We start from the raw sequence: 24,464 nt of genomic DNA, 5'->3' as shown, positions 1-24,464 counted from the left end.
GTTTATTAAGCACTTGCTACATGCTAGGGTATACAGCTAGTTAAGGGTATAGAAGAGTCAGTTATGACTGAAAATGACTGAACAACAAGAAAACGTGCATACATGTGCATACACACATTTTTTTGGGACAGCTAATTGGTGCCGTGGATAAAGCGCCATGCCTGGAGTCAAGAAGATCTGAGTTAAAATCTGGTCTCAGACGCTTCCTTACTATGTGACCTTGGACAAGTCACTTAATCCTGTTTGCCTCAGTTTCCTCATCTGTAAAATGAGCTTGAGAAAGAAACGACAAATCACTGTGATATCTTTGCCAAGAAAACTCCAAATGGGGTCATGAAGAGTCAGACATAACTGAACAACAACAAAGGGCAGCTAGGGGGTGCAGTGGATAGAGCACGGGATCTAGAGTCAGGAAGACCTGAGTTCAAATCCAAACTCAGACTTTCTGCTAGTTGGTTGATGGATTGGATGCCTAGGGCTTCATAACTTACTTTTATATACATTCTGATCACAGCATTGTGAAGTAGACCAGCAATTAATACCACCCCCTTTTTTGAAAGAAGACATTATGCTCAGATACAGTAAGTCATTTGCTCAGTGGCTAATTAGTATTTGAGTTAAGACGAGAACTTAGGTCCCTTGCTTCCCTAGGCAGGGCTTCTTCTCATCTCTTTGGTCCTCAGACAGGTGCTGAGTAGAGCACAGGATCTGTAATCAGGTAACCTGGCTCTGCCATTTGTTTACCTTTGGCAAATGGTTTCTCCTTTTTGAGCCTCAGTTCCTTTATTTGATAAAGTGAAGGACTTGAACTAGATAATCTCTAAGGGTATTTCTAGCCCTAAGTCCTGTGACTTATCTTTCTGTCTAGGATTCTGACCTCTGTTGTTCACAGTGCCATGCAAACCAGAATACCTGGCTTCCCTTGGTGGAGGAGATTATGGTTGGACATGTCCTTAGTGGTGGTAGGAATTAAATTCCTTTAATCTGGGACAGAGGAGGGCTCATTAATGTTAGATGAAATGTTTCTAAATCCCTAGAGCTCCCATAACCCCAGATTACTGCTGGCTCACTTCCAAGAATTAAGCACCAAATTGGAATTTTGGTGCATCCTGGGACTTGGCAAATGCCTCTCCTCTTATACTTTGGCACTAATTTGCAAAAGGCCAGTCAGGATGTGAGCTAGTTATATATTATTGGGTTGGAATGGGAAGTAGAATAACAAAGCTATTTCTTAGAAACTTATCGAGGACAAAGGTCTAAACAAAGGACTTACCAGGTACAAATGATGGGTCCAGAGGTGGAAGGTGGAGTTTAGGACTGAGACAGGTCAAGTCAACATGCATTTATCAAGTACCTACTCTTTGTCAGGCATTGTACTGGGGATACAAAGAAAGGCAAAAATAGTTCCTGCTTTCAAGGAGGTCACAATGTAATGGAGGAAAAAAATATGAAAACAATTATGTACAAACAAGATACATAGAGAATAACTTGAAGACAATCTCAGAGAGAAGGCAATAATTGCATTAAAGTGAATTGGGAAAGGTTTCTTGCAGAAAATGGACACTTAGGTCCATCAGTCACTTTTGCCTATGGAATTCCTCATCCCTTTTGCCTGTCTGGTAAGCTTGGCCTTCTTTGGGAGAAAGACCAGCCCACGATGGAGAAGTAAGCCCAGGAAGATGCAGAGATTTGAGGGAAATGACCTAGGTAGGGGTGGGAAACCTGTGGCCCCAAGGCCACATGTGGCTCTCCAGGTCCTCAAGAGTGGCCCTTTTATGGAATCCAGACTTCACAGAATTGTTCTGTGAACAGTTAGCACCAGAGCTAGCCTGCATTGCAGGTGCACATATCTTGACCTGTTGTTATACCCTCACTGCATCCTGAATCATGTGACTTTGAATACCTTTATAAAAAACCGTTAAAGGGTGTTCTTAAACTTAGTGGGAAGATGCAATGCCATGACTTCAACTTGAAGTTTTCCACTGATGGAAAAGAAATCTGCTTCAGGAATCATTTGGCCTCTCTGGGCCTCAATTTCCTCTTCTGAAAAGTGAAGGAGGTTGAACTAGATGACCTCTTAATTTCCTTTGAGCTCCAATATTCTGTGACTCAAAGAAAGAGAATGCATTCTCAAAAGTGTATCGAGAATAAGAGCATAATATTCTGGAAGAGATTTTCATTTTCTCACTCTAGAGTCTTTCTTTGTTTGAGTCCAAGATGGAGATAGGTTGGTACAGAGAGGAATTTTAGAGCTGAGGAGCAGAATAGTTGGAACTCCTTGGGCTAGATACCAAATACTTTCCATTATAGATGTCGCCCAGTGGGGTTGCATCAACCAGTATTCCATCTGCATCCATCATATTTGTGTTGAATGAGAAAATGACTTGTATCAAATGGCTGAACCCCAGTATGAAAATGCTACCCAGATTTATGACTGTGAGTATCTGGCTTTCTTTGGTTTTGGTCCCCAAAATCATGGCTGATGTTTATAAAGATAATAATGATAATAAAAGCCAGGGTCACTGTGAAGTATCTCCAGAGGTCTTTTGCAGGAGATGACTTTATCTTAGAGCTGATGCAGTGGGGGCAAAGCCAAGACTAAACAAAAAGCTACTCTTGGACAATGTCACTTAGAAGGAAGAATTTTCAAATTCAGAGGGAGAACAGTTTTCAGATTTTGGGGTGAATAAGTTCTTTGTATCAGCTCTGTAACCAAAGTGCTCCATCTATAAGTGTACCTTAAAGAGAGGTCTACAACAATCTTCCAGCTTACACCCAGCCCATCCATTGATGTAAGGGTGGCAGAGCTAGCAGATTGGTCTAGAGAGGAAGCAGGTGACACTTTTTGGAAAACAAGATGGCACAGGAATTAGGGCCATACTTGACCTAACAATGATGATGTCAGGACATAGGCAATGCAGTTTCATAATTGTGCAGAATTGTGTCTGGGGGAAGGCTTTATACTGGAATTTGTTCTGGGAATCTGGGGAGATTATTTTCAAGGTCAAAGAGGGGTTATTTTGCACATCAGAATGCATCCTTTCTTGAAACCTGGGGAAAATACAAGAATTGAAAAAAAAATTGAGAAAAGTTGAAACCAAAACACTTCTTATTATTCTCTGATCCATTTCTCTGAGGATTGGAGTATCTCAGGGGCATTTGGACATTTGCCTATTAGCCATAAAATTATAGATTATTAGAGATCATCTACTTCTTAACTGGGGTTGTTGAAAATATTTTAAAATATTTTCATAACTGCATTTCAAAAATATCTGGTTTCCTTTGTAAGTTCTGGGTATTTTGTTTTATGCAATTAAAAAAAAGTTATCCTGAGAAGCAGTCCATAGGCTACACCAGTCTGCCATAGGAGTCTATGACACCAAAAAGATTAAGAACTCTTCATTTAGATTATATGCTCTTTGGAGATGGATACCAGGTCTTTGTTGTTTAGACATTTAAGTCATCTGCTCTGTGACCCCATTCGGGATTTTCTTGCCAAAGATACTGGAATGATTTGCTATTTCCTTCTCCAGTTCATTTTACAGATGAGGAAACTGAGGCAATGTTAAGTGACTTATACAGAGTCACACAGGTAGTAAGTGTATGAGGCCAGATTTGAGCTCAGGAAGATGAATCCTGACCTGGAGCTCTATCCACTGTGCCACCTAGCTACCCACACCACATCTAATACTTTTAAAAATCTCTTACAGTGATTAACGCAATACTTCATACACAGTAGATAGTCAGCAAATGTTTGTTTTTATTACTTTAGGAGGGATTTGAGGCTGCTGCTCCAGGATTTGATTGACAGTCTTAGTTTGACCATTTGACCGAATGGTTTACAGTGGAAGGATAAAGTTCTATGTACAGGGGCAGTAGCAAGGCCTGAGGTTAATGATAAGGTTAAGTGGGTCCCCTGATTAGGTTGCGGAGGCATTAAACAAGATCCAGGACTTATCTGAGTTGTAAAAAGAAAAGCGTTCCTGGGAATAAAGAAATCATTTTAATCCAGGTTATCTATTACAATAAAGATTATAGTGTATCTTGGGGGTAGGGGGTGGGGGAGGGCTAATGATAAACTCAAGGGCATGATGGCTGAGTGCTTTTCTTAGTGACTACAGCAGCTCTTATGGTGTCTTTCAGGGGGCCTGGTTTCAAGCTCAGATAGTAGAGAACCACATGTATAGTCAATATCCTGATGAATTAAGAGGGACCAGAAGGGGTGAGTTAGTATTTCTTAAAATCCCCGGTATCCCACCAATTAGCTGTTGTGACAATGTAGAACTGTAGTGTGATGGCCATCTGGACTGATGGGCCCTGGCAGACTATCTCTCTGTTAGACTGCAAAGTCAGACATTTCAAGGTCTGATCCCTGTAAATCTGTCCAATGTTGCTGTGTGTAATAGGCTTCATCCAGGGAAGGTTTGATGTGAGAAAATGACATGTTGCTGACTTCTCTGGATAGGAAATCATCCAAGGCTAGCCAGGGGCTGGTTCCGATTTGTCAATAGTATGTTTGCTCATCTTCTTGAAATAATAGATCTACTTCATACCTCATTGGCCCCCCGAGGAGATAAGTAACCACAAGATGGAAATGGAAGAAGAAAAAAAAAGTAGCCAGCAGAGCTTGGCCAGGTTTCAGGCATAATATTGATCCGAAGTGTTCCAGTTTGTGGTAGATAGGGTGTCGCCTGCTTTTAAGCTGTTCCTTGAAGGCTACTTTGATGGCTAAGCATTCCTGGTCCCAAATATTGTAGTTTTATTTTGCTAGTATTAACTGCCATGAATGGAAGTATGTAGGTGCCATAAATGGTTGGCTCCTGGCACTAAGATGGGATGGTCCTAGTTCTTTGGCTGGAAACACTGGCCTCCTCAAGATATTGGATTGAGTCAGGGTGAGCCAGGGTCTTATCAGAGACCCAACTGCTTAAAAGCTACTCAAGCTGGATCATTGCAGAAACTACTGAAAACATCTCCTATTTTACAAATGACGAGACTGAGACACAGAGAGGGCAAATGACTTGCCAAGGTAATGTAGTTAGTATGTCAGGTGTATCATAAGAGCTATAATGAGAGAAGAGCCTGCATAACAGTGAAAAGTTGCAAACTCCTAAAAATCCTTGACTTGTTTTGGGTCTCTGTTGGGGCTGCCATATTGATGATAGCCATTATCTTATCTATGTGCAGTTTGAACCACTTTGGGGGAGCTGCAAGGAGTTCCATTTCTTGTTTGAATATATATATATCCTCAATCTGTAATAGTCTTAGAATTATGAGAACATTCTAGGATACCCAGATTTCTACTTAAGCACTAGCTCTGTAGAGCCTTTCTCTCTCTTGAGAACAATACAGAATTACTTGGCTTTAGACATTCACAACAGAAATGATGCTTAAAACCAAGGTAGAGGGAAGACAGCCCTGTTTCAGGATCAGAAAGCATTCTGAGTATGCCATTCTTTTTCCACACCTGAGATAGTGTTCCATACCTTGGACTCTGACTTCCATTCCTTGTGCCTTTCTTTAGGACCATCTTGAAACCCAAATTCCAATTCAATGCCTACATCCTAAGATTCTTCTTTCCTTGTGCACTTGCCTGGCTGGGATCCTTGGGCACCAAGCTCAGCCCATATATTTGATCTCTGAACCTTTAGCCTGGTAGCAAGGACTAATTTTAGTTTAGTTTCTTCATGCTCAAGTCTCACAGTGATCATATCTTCCTCTTTTGAAATGAATTTGCTTCTATTATCTACGTGTGGGTGTACTCATTCTCCACCAGTCCAGTTTGACTCCTTGTTTTGGTCTTCCAGGCAGATCTTGTACGATGGGGCCCTTTATGACATATCTTGTGCATGATGTTATTCAATGAGAAGCTGGATGATAAGGCTACCCTGTAGGGTTTACCAGAACGCTTAAAATTTATTAAAATAAATATGGGACTATAAACAATCACCTGGCTCTAGTGAGTGACATATATTGACAAAATGTAGACATGGATAGAGTATTACAAAGTTCAAATGCTCTCTGAATATCCCAATATTGCATGGAAAATTGTGTTTTCTACTCATCATTTATGCACATTTTAAAAAAAATTATTTTTTAAAGAAATGCCAAATAATTTTCTTTATAAAGTAATCCAAAAGTATAAGATCCAAGGACAGTGTTTTAGTGAGGTCGTACTAACTGCTCTGTCTTATGGTTTAACATTGAATTTTTTTTTTATTAAATACAAATGGAACTTAAAGACTTCTTCATTATTAAAGGGCCAAGTCAATTTCTAACCTTGAGAAATTGATTTAGAGTAGGAAAGGGCCTTAGAGATCATCTAGTCCAATTCCCTCAGGGAAATGAGACCCAGTGAAGTTGAATGACTTGCCTGAGATTATATAGGGAGCAAACAGAAGAGACAAGTCTCAGGTCCTCTGACTCAAAGGCCATTTGTCCATGTTACAAGGCTGCCATTGTTTGTAATATTTATTTCTCAACTCTTATCTCCTCTTTTTGATAAATAACATAACCTGGTAAAGGAAGGTGGCCTAGCAGTACCAGAATTCAAACTGTATTACAAAGTGGTAATTATTAAAACAATCTGGTACTGGCTAAAAAATACAGTGGTGGATCAGTGGAATAGATTAGGTACACAATACACAGTAAAAAATGACCGTAGCAATCTAGTTTTTGATAAGCCCATAGATGGAAGCTTTTGGGATAAGAACTCACTATTTGGCAAATTTTGACAAAAAACTGGAAAGCAGTTTGGTGGAAACTAGATATAGACCAACATTCACACCATATACCAAGATAGAGTCAAAATAGGTATGCAGTTTAGATATAAAGGATGATATTATAAGCAAATCAGGGGAGCATGGAAAATTTTACTTGTCAGATCTACGGATAAGGGCAAAATTTGTGACATATTAGAGATAGAGAATATTATGGTATGTAGAGTGGATAATTTTGATTCATTAAATTAAGAAGTGTTTGCACAAACAAAACCAATACAGCCAAAATTAGAAGGAAAGCAGGAAACTGGGAAAATACTTTTACAGAAAGTTTCTCTGACAAAGGCCTAATTTCTTATAGAGAACTGAGTCAACATAAGAATGTTATTCTTCAGCTGATAAATGGTCAAAGGATATATGAACAAGAAATTTTCAGAAGAAGAAATCAAAACTATCTATAGTCATATGAAAAAATGCTGTAAATAACAATTGATTAGAGAAGTGCAAATTAAAACAACTCTGAGGTACCACTTAACACCTGTCAAATTGGCTAATAAAATAAAAGGCTAATAAATAACAAATAACTATAAATGATAAATAAAAATATAAAAGGAAAATGACAAATGTTGGTGGGGATGTGCAAAAATTGGGACACTACTGCACTGTTGGTGAAGTTGTGAAATGATCTAACCATTCTGGAGGGAATTTGGAACTATTCCCAAAGGGCTATAAAATTGTGCATACCCTTTGACCCAGCAATACCAGCACTAGGTCTGTATCCCAAAGAAATCGAAGGAAAAGAAAGAGGACAGATATGTATAAAAATATTTATAGCAGCTCTTTTTGTGGTAGCAAAGAATTGGAAATTGAGGGGATACCCATCAGTTGGGGAATGGCTGAACAAATTGTGATATATAATTGTGATGGAATACTATTGTGCTATAAGAAATGATGAGCTGGATACTTTCAGAAAAATGTGGAAAGACTTATATGAACTGATGCAAAGTGAAATGTGCAGAACCAGGAGTACATTGTACAAAGTAACATCAATATTAAACAGTGATCAACTATAAATGGTTTAGCTATTCTCAGCAATATGATTCAGGACAATTCTGAAAGACTTATGATGAAAAAATGCTTCTCTAAATGCTTTAGAGAAAGAACTGATGGAGTCTGAATGCAGATTGAAGCATACTTTTAAAAAATTCTTTTTCTTTCTTTGTGGTCTTGTTTTCTTTTGCAACATGGCTAATACAGAAATATGTTATATATGATTGCGTAGGTATAGCCTATAGCAAATTGGTTGCTGTCTCAAGGAGAAGAGGGAGGAGAGGATTTGAAACTTAAAATTTTGAAAAATGTTAACATAAAGCAAAAAAAACCTCTGAAAATCATGTTTCTCTATTAATGTTCCAACTCTTAGGCTTTTTTGGCATGAGTCAGCTAGATGGTGCAAGTGGACAGAGTGCTGGGCCTGGAGTCGGGAAGCCTCCTCTTCCTGAGTTCAAATCCACCCTTAGTCATTTACTAACCATGTGACCCTGGGCAAATCACTTAACCCTATTTGCCTCAATTCCTCATTTGTATAATAAGCTGCAGAAGGAAATGGCAAATCACTACAGTATTCTTGTCAAGAAAACCCCAACAACTCACCAACAACAGTGTGATATAATGGAAAGACTCCCCCCACCCCATCTTCATTGGGTTAGAAATTCTTTAGAAATCAAATTTTGTGAACCTTGTATACTCTGAAACTGTTCTAGGATGGGATCCAAAGGGCTGTTCTCATTTACTGCAGACTAATGAAGGACTCTGGAATTTGGTGCAATGGTGTTGTCCTATATTTTTTTTTTATTAGCAAAAGAAAATGGGAACCCCAATTAGAGATTCTAAGAAGAAGATTAAACCCTTAAAAATTAAGTTGTGTTTTCACAGAGTATCTCCCCTGACATTTTCAAGCCAATGACTAAGAGACAGTAAATCTGACTAAGAAAACTCTGAGTACCATATGGACAGTCTGGGCAGTCATATGGCCAGTTCAGGTAATTGTCTTGGCTCCCCCTCTTTTTTTGGAAGACATCCTGGAGACTACAGTGTCTTATAGGCAACTACAGAGTTTTGTCTGGCTCTGTGCTTCTCCTTCGAAGGATCAGAGATGGGGCACTGCTGGGTGTCAGCTGGTGCCAATCTGGTACAATTATCTGAGTTCCATTGGGCTGCTTCTAGAAGACAAGCTATTCAAAAGAACAGCAAGTGAAATTTAGTCTTCTATTGACTACAGTTCATCACCATCATCCCATCACATCACAGAATTTAAAGTTATGGGTACCTTAGATAACAATTAGTCCAACCCTGCATTTTACACATGGACAAAGTGAGGTCCAGAGAGGTATAGCAACTTACCCAAGGACATATGAAGAATCAAATGGCAGAGCCTTAGTTTGACCTTAATTTCTTCACCTGTAAAATGGGGGAAGGGAATTGGGTTAGATGAACTCTGAATGATCCTGTGTAGAACCCATTTCCTTGGAGTTGAAATCCAGGGCTCCTTTTATTATAGCATGCTGCCCCTCAGTTTTGTTCTCAATAAGTTGTGAGGCTGTAGCATTACTAATAGCAAAGTCTCATGAGCATCCAAGCAGGATGTGAGAAGGAAGTTTCTTCAGTTATTTCTACAAGGGAGTTGGATAGAGTTTTGGAATACGTAGGAGCTTCCAGGGTTTGAGGCTCACTTGAGGTTCATGAGATTGAATGAGGCCCTAGAATCTGTCATGGCTGATCTTGGGTTTCACCCCTCTGGCAAGATGGATGAAAGTATGCCTTGGTGGCCTTGACTGAACTTCTGTTAGTTCAGTCAGAGTAGATCCTGTTCCATTTTCCTAACCTGTTCTGCTGGATAAGTAGCAGCAACATGTCCTGATTCCACAGTATAAGCAAAGCCCAGTGTGGCTATCAGGATGAGCTCATCTTTTGTAATCAGAGCTTGGCTCCCATCTATTTTGAAAACATTGCCTTGTTTCATCCCATTGAGTTCTTGACAGTCAGTTATAGAGTTCAGAATCACCATTGACTACACCATCACCATAGTGCCTACAGTGCCACTTTCGAGGTGTGACTCTGTGGCAGGTCCTTGATTGCATGGGTCATGGCATGGGTGACCAGGTTCATGCCACCCTACCATCTAGGTATCAATTCTCTCCCTCCCTCTCTCCCTCCTTCCTTCCTGCCCTCCTTCCTTCCCTTCTTCCTTTTTTCCTTCCTTTCTTTCTGCTTTATGGATATATACCCTGTCTCTCTCCCCTTTTCCCATAACCCTTCCTTATAACAACAATAATAACAAAACAACTAAGGAAAAACAATGACAAGATAAGAGTCATTCTGTCCTAATCACTGTGCCTTTTTCCCAATTCTCTGCCAAGAGAAGGAGGTATATTTCATTATCTGTTCTCTGGAACAATTATTTTTTTTCAATTACTCAGAATTTGGCTTCCTTTTAGTAATCTTTTCATTGGGTGACCAGTTTCCAACTGTGTGGCTCTTTGGTTGAAGTCAGGAAAGTCCTCTTGCAGAATCTTAGTGAAAGACTGACCTGCATAGGCTCTGAGGGTTCCTTTGAGTCTGTCTGAAAAAAAAAAAAAAAGGAACCTTTCCTGATTGAGCAACTCTTGCCATTTGTCTAGTCTGTTGTCAAAGTGTTTTTAGAGAAATCATGCCTCTGGGTAGGTCTGCAGGAGTGAGAGAAGGGTTAGAAGTGGTGAGACGACTGAGATCACTGAACAGATCCACACCTTTATCTAAAGCTTAACTAACTTGGTTTGCAAGACCTGAAATTCCTTAGAGTTCATTTTAATGGGATGTAATGGAAAGAGTGTTGTTACTGATTTCTGCTCATGTGACCTTGGCAAGTAACCTTGACTTGTTTCCTTAGCCATAAGGAAACAAGGGTGGAACAGAGGTGAAATGATTTCTAAGTCCTTCACTTACTAGCTTTGCCATCCTGGGCAAGTCACTTAATACTGTTTGCTTCAGTTTCCTCATCTGTCAAATGATCTGGAGAAGGAAATGGAAAACCATTCCAGTCTCTTTTCCAAGAAACCTCAAATGGGGTCATGTAGAGTTGGACAGGCTAATGACTAAACAACAATAAAAGCAAATCTTACCTATGTGGCCCCAGGCAACCTTGTTCATATTTAGTTGTATCTTCTGTAAATTGAGAGGCTTTGGAGTAGATGACGTCTAAGTTTCCTTCCAGCTCAAAATGATCAGTAATCTCATTTGCTGTGATTTCTATACCTTCTGCAAATGTTTTTCCTCTTTGGGTAAGGTTCTGGGGACCAGATAATTAATTTAACAGCAGAATTCAGTGGACCAGATGGCAACAAAAATATGGAAAAATTCTTGTGAAAATTTGACCAAAGCATATTAATCCAGTTTCAGGTTTGGAAGATTTTTGAGCCATTACTATACTTAAATTGAGGGATTCGTGGAAAGCTTCTTATTAAGAAGCAAACCTTTAGGGAAACATAATAATTTATTTAGCTTTTCCAAAGGGGATCTGGTTTTCCATTAGAGGAAAATATTATAGAATACATACAAGAAAGTGGGTTAGAAACTTCAAGAGTATTATATTTCCTTTTGATAAAAGAGCTTATGAAATTTAATGTGGTCATACCAGTTTTCCATAGTATCCAGATTGGTATCAGGTAGGAAGAATACTGGGCCCCACTCTCTGTTTCTCTCTGATTTCTACATATCAGCTGTTTGATCTTGGGTAAGATATTGACCATTTGGGGCCAGGGTGTTCTCATCTCCAGAATGAAGGTACTAGATTGGATGATCTTTAAAGGTCCTTTCTAATCTATGCACAGGACCGAATGTGAATACTGGTGATGCAGATATAAAGTGATGAAGACCCATAGCAACTAGGTTGTCTAGGCCAATATATTGGAAGAGGACATGTGATCTAATAGCCTCATTTTGCAGATGTGGAAACTGAGGTCCAGGGGAGTTAAGTGACTTGCCTAAGGTCACAGAGGTTGGAAGTATCAGAGGTAGGATCCTCTGACTCTTTCCTCCATATGATAATACTTGCTGTCTCTGTTCCTGGGTCTAGCTAAATCAATGGTTTTCTCTTCTTCCAAAGGTATAACATAACAAAAGACAGTGTGAGCTGTAAGGAAAAGTCAAGGAAGACAAAGAGATGGTGTGTGTATGGGGGGGAGCACTGGGAGAAAGTAGGGAAAAGTCCCCCCAATCCTTTGTCCTAAGCATCCAAACTGGGATCAAAGTGAATCCATCTAGATTGGTTTCTTTCTATCAAATGATTTGAGGGATACATGCAATTTTCAAATGACAGGGGGTGCTGAATCAAGGCAGATTCTATTTTCAGGTATACACCCTCCAAAGACCCTTTAATTAGCAAGCATTTATTAAGTGCTTACTATGTGCTAGGCATTGTGTGAAGTGCTAGGGACACAGTGAAAAAAAGTGAAAGACCCTGCCCTCAAGGAACTTCCATGCTAATGAGTATAGCAAGAAACTTCTTGTTCTTGGGTAAGCAAGTACCCAAGTTTGTGTGAATGGAAAACCTTCCCTTGAGTGTATAGAAAGTTGCTTATTTCCACTTATACCTACGACTCTGTATGGAAATACAAATTCTTAATTAAAATGTGGTTTTGTGAAAAGAGTTTTGTTACCATTGTCAGCTTTCTTTGTTGTCAAACTCCAGCAGTAATCCTTTTTTAGAAACTTAAACAGAATGCGGCATCTGAATTATGCCTGGGAAAAATAGCAAGTGTTGTGATGACTTATTCTGTGTTTTTGTTTTTTAATTTTAGGAGTTGAGTCCAGAGAAGTTTGCACCCGCTCTGCTCAGGACTTCAGTCCCAATGTCTCTTATCATCACCTCTACGCATTGGTAGGTTTTATTTATTTTTCAAATGATTCTAGTGGAAAGTGCCCCAATCTTTCTCAGGTTATTTTCTCCAGGCTGTATCTTTGCATAGTCTGATGTCCTGTTTGAGTCACATAGTACAATAGAAGGAGCAATGAATGGGGCAGCAGTGGGGCTGGGCACTGTTTTATCACTGCTTGGTGTGTGAGCACTGACTAATAAATCATTTAAACTCTCAGAGTCACAACTTCCCCATCTGTAAACTGAATCTAGCACCTACCCTGCTTACTTCACACGATTATTTTGAGCCTGAAAAGAATATGTGAAAGTGTTTTGAAAAATAGGAAGTATTATAAGAATATATGTTAATGCTTAACTCCAAGACAGGGAGGAGGACTGGGCTTAAATTATCAAGAGAGTGAAACTGGACCTGTAATGTCATTGGTAAAGGGAGTTCCGGGGCAAGGGAATTCTCTTGACCAATGGAGGTCAGCACCTTCTCTGCAAAGGAAAGAGTTGTCTGGGGCCATCTAACCAGTATGGGTCAGAGGTGTGACTTGAACTTAGGTCTTTATCAATTCAAGGGTGCCTGGGTTATCTGCTCTACCAATCTGCCAGTTATGACCATGACCATTAGAGTAGCCACTATAACTAACTCATTCTATGTAGGGATTTTTGGTTGGTAAAAATGTTTTCCTTAAAACAGTTCTGGGAAGCGAGAAGTGAGTGTAATTATTGTCCCGTTTCTACAGATTAGAAAGTCTTAGAGACATAAAGTGATCTGCCGAAGGTCACTTAGCTACTAGGTGACAACTGGGATTAGTGCTCAGGTCTTCCGATTCTTAAGTTCTAGGTTAGACTTGGAGTCAGGAAGACCTGAGTTCAAATTCTGCATCAGACACTTACCAGCTCTGTGACTCTGGTCAAGTCATTTAATCTTTCTCACCCTCTCTTTTCTCATCTGTAAAATGAACATAAAAATAACACCAACATCAATCACATGGTTGTTGTGAGGATCAAATCAGATAATAATTGTAGGTACAATTATTATCATTGTGAGGATCAAATGTGATGATGCACTTTGCAGACCTCATGGTACCATATAAATACTATCTACTGTTTCCCCTCATTTTCTCTTTTCTCCAGCCCACGCTGGCTGTTATTTCAAAGGAAGAGATTTTCTCTTGAAAGATTAATTAAACTACACTTCACAATTACCTTCCCCTTTATTTGAGATTAGGTAAGTTCACAATTAACAAATGCTCCTCCTCCCCAGAGAGCTACTTAATTGTTCTTTGAAGCAGAGGTTCGTTCCTGTTTCTATGACAATTTATAGAGGTTAAAAAACTCCTGCAATCATGACATGCTCTGAGGCCAGAATTAGAATGTGTAAAGGAATTTAAAGCTGTTTGATGAATTGTAGGCCTCTTCTGAGAACTTTGCACTTTTAATTTAGGGAAAGGTGTTTGGGAGAGCTGAGGGAGACAGAAATATCACCTTTCTCCAGTTGGCCATCGTAGTAAAAAGCTTAACTCTTTGATCAAATCATCTGCCTTGTTTTTGCATTCCCCACCTGAGGTCATAGCTGCTGGTCAGCTGAGAAGGTCTGCCCCCAGAATGCCCTGGCTATGGCCCTCTGAAGGTCATCAGTGTCTCTGGTCTTTTCTTGGATCTTGGCATTCTCTACCAGAATTCCTCTTACCATTCTATAAGCCTCCCAGTATTGGAATTGGGCACCAATTCCTTGAGATTTGAATGGTCTCTCACTTGATGACCTTGATTTTAGGTTTTTATTCCCCTAGGCTTGAATCCAGTGTTCTAGGGCACAATTGTGCCTACTATGACTCCTATTATGTAAGAAGAATTGGCCCTTGGGAACTGGGGTGGGCCCAGAATGGTGTTGTCTCCAACAGGTCTAGACTTGGGGTCAAACTGTGAAATAGGTGAAGTGGATCTGGGGCTTTCCAAACTGTTTCTGCTGAATTCCCCCATCTAATCAAATTCAAAAAGCATTTATTAAGCTCCTTCTGTGTTAAATGAAAATGGTCCTTGCTCTCAAGGAGTTTACATTCCACTAAGGGGCACAGTGGAAGGAGATGCAATATGTAAACAGATAACACATGGGTATGATAATGAACAAATGTACTGTATGGTTGTAGGAGACATGTGGTCTCCCTGATGTGGCTTGTCCTTCCAAAGATGAAGACTGCAGCCTGTCTATCTATGCCTGTCCGTCCAGGTGGGAAGCTCTTCTGTGGCTGCTTACAGTTTGATGGGTATGCATATCATTACATATATACCAGTTTAACTTGGTTAGCTTTATTTAATTTTAACCTGAAACCTTACACTTGTATGCTTGGTCAGAATAGTGGATCTTAAAATACTTAACAAGGAGATTGCTGTTATTATTTAGTTGTGTCCAACTATGTGACCTCGTGGATTTTTCCATGGAGTTTTCTTGGCAAAGATACTGAAGTGGCTTTTCCTTCTCTGGTATGTCCCCATTTTACAGATAAGGAACTGAGGCAAATAGAGATTAAGTGACTTGGCCAGGGTCACATAGGTAGTAAGTATGTGAGGCTGGATTTGAACTCAGATCTTTCTGACTCCAGGCCCAGTGCTCTATCTACTATACCACCTACCTACCCAGGCATACTCCATGTCAAAAGAGTTGTTGGAGAATATTGATGAATACTTTAAGGATCCAATCTAGTGTCTTTTCCCAGTTCCCACTAAAAAGAATAACAACAATGAAAACCTAAACTCTGTATCTCTCTTACCATTGTGTAGGTGTTTTGTATATACCATGTGCTTACATAAATGTTTGTTGAGTCATTATGGAGGATTCAGAATCTTAGATTTGGAAGTATTGACTTCATGAATAAGTGGAGACTCTCTGTTTTTTATCAACCTTTTTGATTAAAGCCATCTAATCACTGACTAACTGAGAGTCACTTCACTCTAGTGCCAGTTGTGACCCTAACTACAATTATGACTTTGGGCAAGTCACTAAGGTTCTCTTGATTTTTTCATCTGTAAAATAAGAGGACTAGCCTCTATTATCTCAATGGAGTCCATCAGTTTTAATATTCTGATGCATTGTCTCCACTTTTATACTGGGAAGAAATAATTAAAAAGTAAAAAATGCACCATTCAGATCTGTTTTGGCTGGCTTTTATTCATTAGAAATTTGAAGTCCTCCTGGGAGAACAAGTTCCAGGATAATAGGCAGTTCAACTTTCTCATATCAGCCATGACATTTTTGTGACCAGATGCAAGGTAATAAGTTAAGAGACTCTAGAATGATAGATATCTGGAAACTAGACATTCTTTGGCTATGGCTGTGTTATCCAGAGTGTTAAGGGAGTCATCAGCTGCTGCTTATTATTGGAAAAGACTGATTTGGGGGTAGCTGGATAAGATCATTTATCACAGGCTAGGGCTTGGATTAGCCAAGGCCCTGTAATGAGAAAAGGCAGGAAGTTAATAAGTAAATAAATGAGTAAAATATTTCTCAAGGTGAACACATGGGATAGACATTTTGCCATGAGATTTACCAATGAGAATGACAGAGGACTGAGGATCTCCCTTCTAGCAAGTATGAGGGTTGAGCAGAATTGTGTAGTAACCTACAGAGGGAGCATTGTTGTTTTTGTCAGAGACAAATCATAGTAATATATTCACAAACTACAGATTGGTCTCATCATGAGAGGAGAAAGTGAAAAGGCTAGAGGAACATGTCTCTACTTTCCAGTATATTAAGGAGGAGAATGAAATGTTCTAGTAAAAAATTAAAGAGGACTTTAAAGGATTATGAAGCTAAGAGGGCAGACGGAAAACCTGGCCTCTGTTAGGAATTTGCAGGATGAAAGAATGTGACACAGAGAAGAAAAAAAAAAAAGAAGTAACAGTGGGCTGTTGGTGCCACATAATAAATTTGAAACTTCTCAGAGATGGTTATAGGTGCATTCACAGAAGAGGAGAATGCACAAATGATAATGTAGACCCACAGGGGCCATCAAAGGATAGAATATCCAATACTGGAAAGCAGAAAAACAGTGATAGTTGGTAATTCCTTGCTGAAGAGGTCCATTTATTGAAAGGGGAGGGCTTCAGAAGACAAAAGCAGATTTATGAAGTCAACAGCTGGTTGAGAAGATGGTATCTGAAAGTGAAATTTGTATTTCTGGACCACCACTTAAGATACAGGAATGATGAGTTCTTGGCCATAGATGAAGTGCATCAAAATCCAGATTAAATTTTTTTCTTTTGCCTAGAGTCCCATGAATGTGATCAAGAAGGTTTTCAACTGTAAATGGAAAGTGAGGGACTAATTGTTTACATGTACCTGTCAAGCTAGATACCACAGAAAAGAAAAATAGTAGAGACGAATAGTAATTCTTTGGAGATAATATCTCTGTGCTCTCAAATGTCTATATACAAATGTACAAGCTAGGTGGCACAGTGGATAGAGCACCAGACCTGGAGGCAGGAAGGCTCATCTTCCTGAGTTTAAATCTGACCTTAGATACTTACTAGCTTTGTGACCTTGGGCAAGCCACTTAACCCTGTTTACCTCAGTTTCCTCGTCAGTAGAATGAGCTGGAGAACAATGGCAAACCACTCCAAGAAAATCCCAAATGGGGTCACAGAGAGTTAGAGATGGCTGAAAAATAACTGAACAACAAGTATGTTAAAAAGAAAATGAACGAGAGATCTTAATTCCAGAAGGAAAATTTAACTACTGAGACTGGGCAGGATGGGACTCTTGATTAGAATATGCCTCTGTAATAGAATGCCTTATTCAAAAGGAATAGTTTTATTTATATAAAAGGAGTGGTTGGATAATATTAAAATGGAAGAAAATATACTCATGTGAAGAAATCCACAAACCAGAGAAGGGTATGAATGAATGAATGAGAAAACATGTTATTACTGTGTGTTTGTTTTCAGTTCTGGGGACATAAATGTAAACATGAGACAAGCCCTCTCCTCAAGATACTTGCTATATTTATAAGGAAGTACAGATCAGGGAAGAGTACTTGGTTGGGAAGGTCACTAGCAGTGATTATGATAAACTTTGGGGGAGGAGACTGTAACAATGGCAGTATTGATTTGATTATATTTCCAGAGTTGGAAGAAGAGATGTGAAATGGAAAGTTTGATTGAGATGGTAGGGTGGATGGCCACATCATGGCAGAAATGCCAAGTGAAGCGTAACTAAGACCAGCTAGATAGAGTGGGCCATGTGAGTTGCTTATCAGTTAAGACAGCATGAGATCCAGAATGGGAGTTCTAAACCTGAAAGGGCTAAGTCCTCCAAGGAGGGAATGATCTCTGGTCTGAGCCTAAAGCAGCAGGACAGTTGGTGAGGAGCAACATATTCATAGCTATACACCCAACTAGCAGTAGCAAATAGATGAAATTTTCAGAAAACAGATCACAAGCCTAACACAAACATGCAGTAGTAATGGGACATTAAGATCTCTCAGTTAAAAGCAGAATTGCAGATAAATTCTGGTATTAACATAATGATAATTTCACTTTTCAAAATATAGAAGAATTGATGAAGATAACTATTCTAGATGTCTGATCCAATGAAGGAAAGAATTGGTTCCTGCCAGTTAAATGCTGTCCAGATTTTTTTTTAAAAGAAGGATGTAAATGCTTGCAAACTAGAGGCTGGTAATGTCATCAATTTCTAGAAACATTCTAGAACATACTTTTAAAAAAAATTAATTAATTTTTAGTTTTCAACATTCACTTCCACAAAATTTTGAGTTCCAAATTTTCTTCCCATCTCTCCCCTCCACCCACTCCAAGACAACTAGTATTCCTATTACCCCTTCCCTCAATCTGCCCTCCCTTCTATCACACCCCTCCCTTCTCTTAGCCCTATTCCCTCTATTTTCTTGTAGGGCAGGATAGATTTCTATACCCTGTATGTCTTATTTCTCAGTTGCATGTAAAAACAATTTTTAACATTCTTTTTTTAAAACTTTGAGTCCCGACTTCTCTCCTTTCCTCCCTCCTCACCCATCCCCACTGAGAAGGCAAGCAATTCAATATAGGTTATACATGTACAGTCATGCAAAACACTTCCATAACACTCACATTGTGAAAGACTAACTATAGTCCTATCCTGCCCCTCATTTATTCTATTCTCTCTTTTGACCCTGTCCCTCCTCAAAAGTGTTTACTTCTAATTTCTAGAACATACCTTTAAAGGGATCACTCACAAACATTAGGGATCACTGAGAACTAACATGACTTTATCAAGAGTAATCATATAAGACTATTTCATTTTATGGACAGGGTTACTAGGCTAGCAACATGGACTAACAGATAAGTCATTTATCTATGAATCAGGAAGACCTGAGTGCTAACTGATCTTTGTGCTAATTGTGTGACCATGAACAAATCACTTAACCTCTGAAGCTCAAGCAATTCTCTAATTCATAGATTAGTTCATAGATCAGCATTAGTGGAGGGAAGTTCTACTCATGAAATCACAGGTCCTTGACTTATTGACAAATTGAGTAGGCTAGTATTTCAGGGGAGTATTGTGTACATAGGATAGGTGGATTTGAGCAAGGTGTTTGTCAAAGACTTTTATGTTATCCTTATAGATAGGGTGTAACGATTTTGGTAGATGACAAGTATGGTTACATAGATTTGTAGTTGCTTGAATATCTAGATGCAAAAAAATGTATAATAATGGTTATTGTCACTTTGGAGAGGAGTGGCTTGTGGAATGCTCTATAAATCTGACCTTGACTGTAAACTGTTCCACAGTTTTTTAAAACAATTTTTTTTTAATCAGTGACTTGGGTGAAGGCATATGAAATATGCTTATCAAATTTACAGGTGACATTAAGCTGAGAGAGAAATAGCTAATATGTATAATAGATTTAGGATCTAAAAAAAGATGTTAGCAAGCCAGAATGCTACATTAAATCTAATAATGTGAAATTTGACAGAGATAAATGTTATTTTTAGTCATTTTTCAGTCATGTCTGATTCTTTGTGACACCATTTAGGGTTTTCTTGCCAAAGATACTGGGGTGGTTTGCCATTTCTTTCTCTAGCTCATTGTACAGATGAGGAAACTGAGGTAAACAAAGTTAATTGAGTTGTTCAGTGTCACAAGGTAGTGTCTGATGCCATATTTGACCTCAGGTCTTTGTGATTCCAGGACCAGCTGTCTATGTACTGAACCACCTAGCTGCCCCTACATATATATATATGTGTGTGTGTGTGTGTGTGTGTGTGTGTATGTATGTATACACACATCCATATATGTATATGTATATATATGTATGTACACACACATATATACCCAATCCACATATGTATATGTATGTATGTATATATGTATATATGTGCATATATGTATATATATTTATATAGTCTTACAATTGGGTTAAAAAATCCACTTTACATATGCAAGATTTGGTTGATAATGGTCTTTGTGAGGAAAACCAGGGGGTTTTGGTGGATGTTAAATGCAACATGAGTCAGTAGGACAACATAACAGCCAAAAAAGGCAGTATAATCAGAGGTTGCTTGAGTGGTGATGGGTACCTTGTATTCTGCCTGCTTAATACCTCATCTAGGGCATTATTTTCAGTTCTGGTGCCATATTTTAGGAAGTACATTGATAAGCTTAAGAAGTCGGCCATATTGGCCTTATGAGATTGAGACTGTGCGGAATGACATGGTGTTTAGCCTGGAGAAGAGAATACTTGAATGGGGGAGAGGGGAGATACAGGATCTCTGTCTTTAAATAACTGAAGGGTTGTTTTAGGGAGCAAGGATTAGGCTTGTCCTGATTAATCCTAGAGGGTAGAACTGGGAGCATTGGGAGCATTGCCACAGGTCAAATATGGGCTTGGTGATGGAAAAAATTCCTAACAATTAGACCTATCAAAAATGGGATGGGCTGCCTCAGGGGGAGCCATACTGGAGATCTTCAAGCAAGAGTTACATAAATATATATCTTGTTCAAGTACAAGTTGGAACTAGATGGCTTCAAGTCCCTTTTAACTCTAAGATTCTAGGAGTTAAGACCATGTTCACTGTCCCTGGCTTTGCCTGCTACTGTGGCAATTTCAAACCTTTTTTTCTACAACTGCTTCTTTGCCCCTACCTGTTAATAAACTATGAGAGAACCTTTAGAGTGAGTGGATTGAATGTCAGAAGGGGAGTGAGTTTGGTTATTGATGGCTTCCAAAACAAAATGCCACAATTTGTAGGTTTTTTTGGATGTCACATAAGTGACGAATTCATTGAGACCCTTGGAAAGGATTCTGCCAGGATAGTTTCAGTAAGTGACAACTCAGTGTAGTTTCTATTATGGTAGGTCTTATGAAGCTGTTGCATTGATGAGTGTAAATAGAGGTTTCCTTTCCCGAGGCATTCTAAAGGGCCAAGGGGTAATGCTCTCCTGCCAAACCAACTGAATCATACGGTAAATCAAAATCATTCAGTATGGCAATAGGTCTTTGGCATTTCTCCAACACTTTTTTGAACAAGCAGGCTGTTGTATCACAACCACTGATTGCATATAAAAATAAGATATTTTATTCCTTCTTGCGACCATAATTTAGGGAGGGAAAAGCACATTTTTCTTCTCCTCCACCCACCCTAATTTCCTGGTTCCACCGTAGGCGGTCTCCAAAACAAGGGGCTATCTCAACATCCTCTCCAGCCATTATAGCACATTCACAGGAAGAAGACATCTCAGTAGTCATAGTTGATAAATTTGGCATCAGCATCATCAGATGCCTGCTTTGCAGCCATGCTCTCATCCTGAAATCCCTTCATCAGCCGAGAGATGAGTCATTCTTTGTTTATCTTATGCCACATGAATTTCTCTTGTCTAAAGAGTGCAGTCACGCTTTCATCAAATACCATTTCTGCCGAGGTAGGCTCAAAGGAACGCTCATGTCATTCTGCACTTTCATAATGACCACCAAAGTTCATGAACCAAGTAAAGCCATTGTACCTCTGAATTTCTCGGGGAAGGATTCATCCAACATGCTTCCAACAGCACAGTCGGGCTGGCCCTCTATTCTTGCCTGACAATCATTTTATAGAAGATATTTGGGTAGATAGAAAGGCAGGAAGTAGAGGATTTCCCCCTCTATCTTTTGTAGTCTGAATAAGATCACGTAGTATGGTATTATTGTTTTTTATACATATTAATTTTACTGAAAATGTTGACTTGTGTATTATGCCTAACAGAGATTCACTACCTGCTCATTTTTTTCTTCAGTGTGTGTTCCTAGAACTTTGTAGCAAAGAATAAAAGTTGTTTTTTACCTTTCTTTGTTTTACCTTTACCTTTGTTTTTTACCTTAAGAGGATGTTTTTTACCTTTCTTTGTATCCCTAGCACTTAACACTGAGCCTGGCACATAGTTAGCACAGTTTTTGACTGATTTACATCTAGTTTAACTCCCTTCTTGTTTTCCAGTTGAGGAAACTGAGGCCCAGTGAGGTTAAGGCACTCTCCTAAAGTAAGCCTTCTTGGCAGTTAGGTGACACAGTGAGTGTATCATAGCGTCTGGAGTCAGGAAGACCTGAGTTCAAATCCAGCCTCAGAAACTTAATAGCTAGATGACATCTGGTGAGCTGTCTGCCTTGGCTTCCCCAATTGGAAAATGGGGACCTCCTAGGATTGTTGTGAGATTTAAAGGAGATAATATGTGTCGAGTGCTTAGCCCAGTACCTGGCACATAGTAGGCACTTAAATTCTTTTTCTCTTCTCTTTCCTTCTCCAAAGTCATACAAACAGAAGTGAGATTTGAACCCAGGTCCTTCAGCTACAGAGTCAGTGTCCAATGCCTTGTACCATGTTGTGAGTCTTAGACGGTTTTCCAGAAAAGGAAATCTTTACTATCACAAATCAACAGAGTTTCTTTACAAAGAAAGGCAGGAATTTAAGAGTTTTAAAATGGACCTTATGTTCAGCTAATTGAGAAAATTTGACGTGTGAACAATAGACAAAAATATATTGGATAAAACCCCTATAAAATAAGGAGTCTTTCCACTTAGATTGTTATTTTATGATATCTCCTTCATTGGGCTGTTGTGAGGTTCAAATGAGATAATGTACAGAAAGCTCTTTGGAAAACTTAAGGAATTACATGTCACTCATTATTACAATTCATATTAAAAGGCTCAGACAATCAGACCATTTTGATTATGTCCGGTAAAGCATAGTAATTTACTTATGAATAAATTACACGCAACACTTTTCACATATCTATGGACTTTAAATCTGCAAAAGATATTTTAAGAAGGGGTTCATTTAAATATCCTTGAGAATATAGGGATTTTGTATTATTTTAGAATTTCTGGAAATTTAAAAATGTTTACCTTTAAGACTCTAACTCTTTTAGTATTTTATTTTTCCCCAGTTACTTGTATAAACAATTTTTAACATTTGTTTTTAAACTTTGAATTCCAAATTCTCTCCCTTCCTGCCTCTCCATCCCATCCCTCATTCATTGGGAAGGTAAGCAATTTGACACACGTTATACATGTGTAGTCATGCAAAGCATATCCATATTAAGACTCCAACTCTTAAAAGCTTGTATGACTATTCATTTTTTTTGCAATTTTCCCATTATTTTATTATGCAAATGAGCCTAAAATCCTATTACCCTTTCCCATTCTATTTTTAGTCCATGATTCTTCATCTATTATAGGTTTCTTCTCAGTTTTATTACCACTCATGACCTTCTAAATCTAAACAGTAATAAAGAAAGTCAATGGAGTTTTTTCTTAAATCATATTGTGCTGAAATGAATGTTTTCAATCACACACAAATGCTCAGAGTTTTAATTTAAGATATGTTAAGGGTCAATGATATAATGGAATAGGGATTCTAATTTCTAATTTAGAGTATTTGTGATAATATCATGGACCTTTGGAGAACATTTTTTTTCTTATAGTGTTACATCTGGCCATATGAAGGGCCTGATCTTACAGGATTGGTTCCCAGAAGTTACTTTACAGTTTCATTTAGGAACGTTAAAAATAAATGCAAGAATTAGGAAAACAGTATATACAGTGACCCTAACAATATAACGTAAACAACACTAGAAAACTGAGGAAGTCATGTTCACTGCAATCATTAATTATGGTTCTGGAAGCTGAAAGATGAAACGCATTGCCCAGTTCTTGGGCAGGGGAGTAAGGGAGCACGTTGTTATCTACTTCGTCAGACATGGTTCTTTGGTTTGTTGGTTTCACTTATTTTCTTTGTTATAAAGGATGGTTTAGTGGAAGGGATGAGTTGTGATATATTGGGAGATATTGCTCTGCCCGTGACTTGATTTCCCTCTTCTGCTGGACAGGGGACAGATTGGTTCTTGAGAACAAGAGAGTAGGGGGATGCTATATTTGTCCAGTTATTCGTTCAAGAAAAAACTTGCCACCTTCTTCCCTTTATCTGACCTAGGTCATATTGCCTATGACAATAATTACTCATATCTAAAGCATTGTAAGGTTTGCAGATGGTTTTCCTCACAGAAATCTGTGAAGCAGGCCATGTAAGTATTATATCTTTGGGGGAAAAGGCAACAATAACATTTTTAACAAAATAAAGATAACAAGCCACGGGAGTAGGGGGTCAGTGTTGAGTAGTCTAGAAGATACTATTTAAACCTCAGAGATGCTCAGTTTAAGGTCTCAGGTAACAGATTTACATTCCAAGAGATAACACACTTCTTTGTAGTCTGACTTCTGACCTCCTCATTCAACAGAAATAGCTCTTTCCCAAGTTGCTAATGACCTCTTAATTACAAGATCTAATGGACTTTTCTTGATCCTCATTCTTCTTGA

At 38.8% G+C, this 24,464-nt stretch overlaps 1 protein-coding gene across 46 annotated transcripts in view; it reads left to right on the top strand.

The window, feature by feature from the left end:
* Positions 1–24,464, top strand: part of SORBS1 (sorbin and SH3 domain containing 1) — a 296,548-nt gene that overhangs the window by 70,934 nt on the left and 201,150 nt on the right. For all 46 annotated transcript variants that reach the window (XM_072626096.1, XM_072626079.1, XM_072626112.1 and 43 more), the window contains exon 2: positions 12,557–12,636. The gene's annotated coding sequence lies outside the window, so the exon portion shown is untranslated. The remainder of the gene's footprint in view (positions 1–12,556; positions 12,637–24,464) is intronic.

Source organism: Notamacropus eugenii, chromosome 1 (assembly GCF_028372415.1).
Source record: "Notamacropus eugenii isolate mMacEug1 chromosome 1, mMacEug1.pri_v2, whole genome shotgun sequence".
Lineage (NCBI taxonomy): Eukaryota > Metazoa > Chordata > Mammalia > Diprotodontia > Macropodidae > Notamacropus > Notamacropus eugenii.
This window is presented reverse-complemented; position numbering and strand designations above follow the sequence as displayed.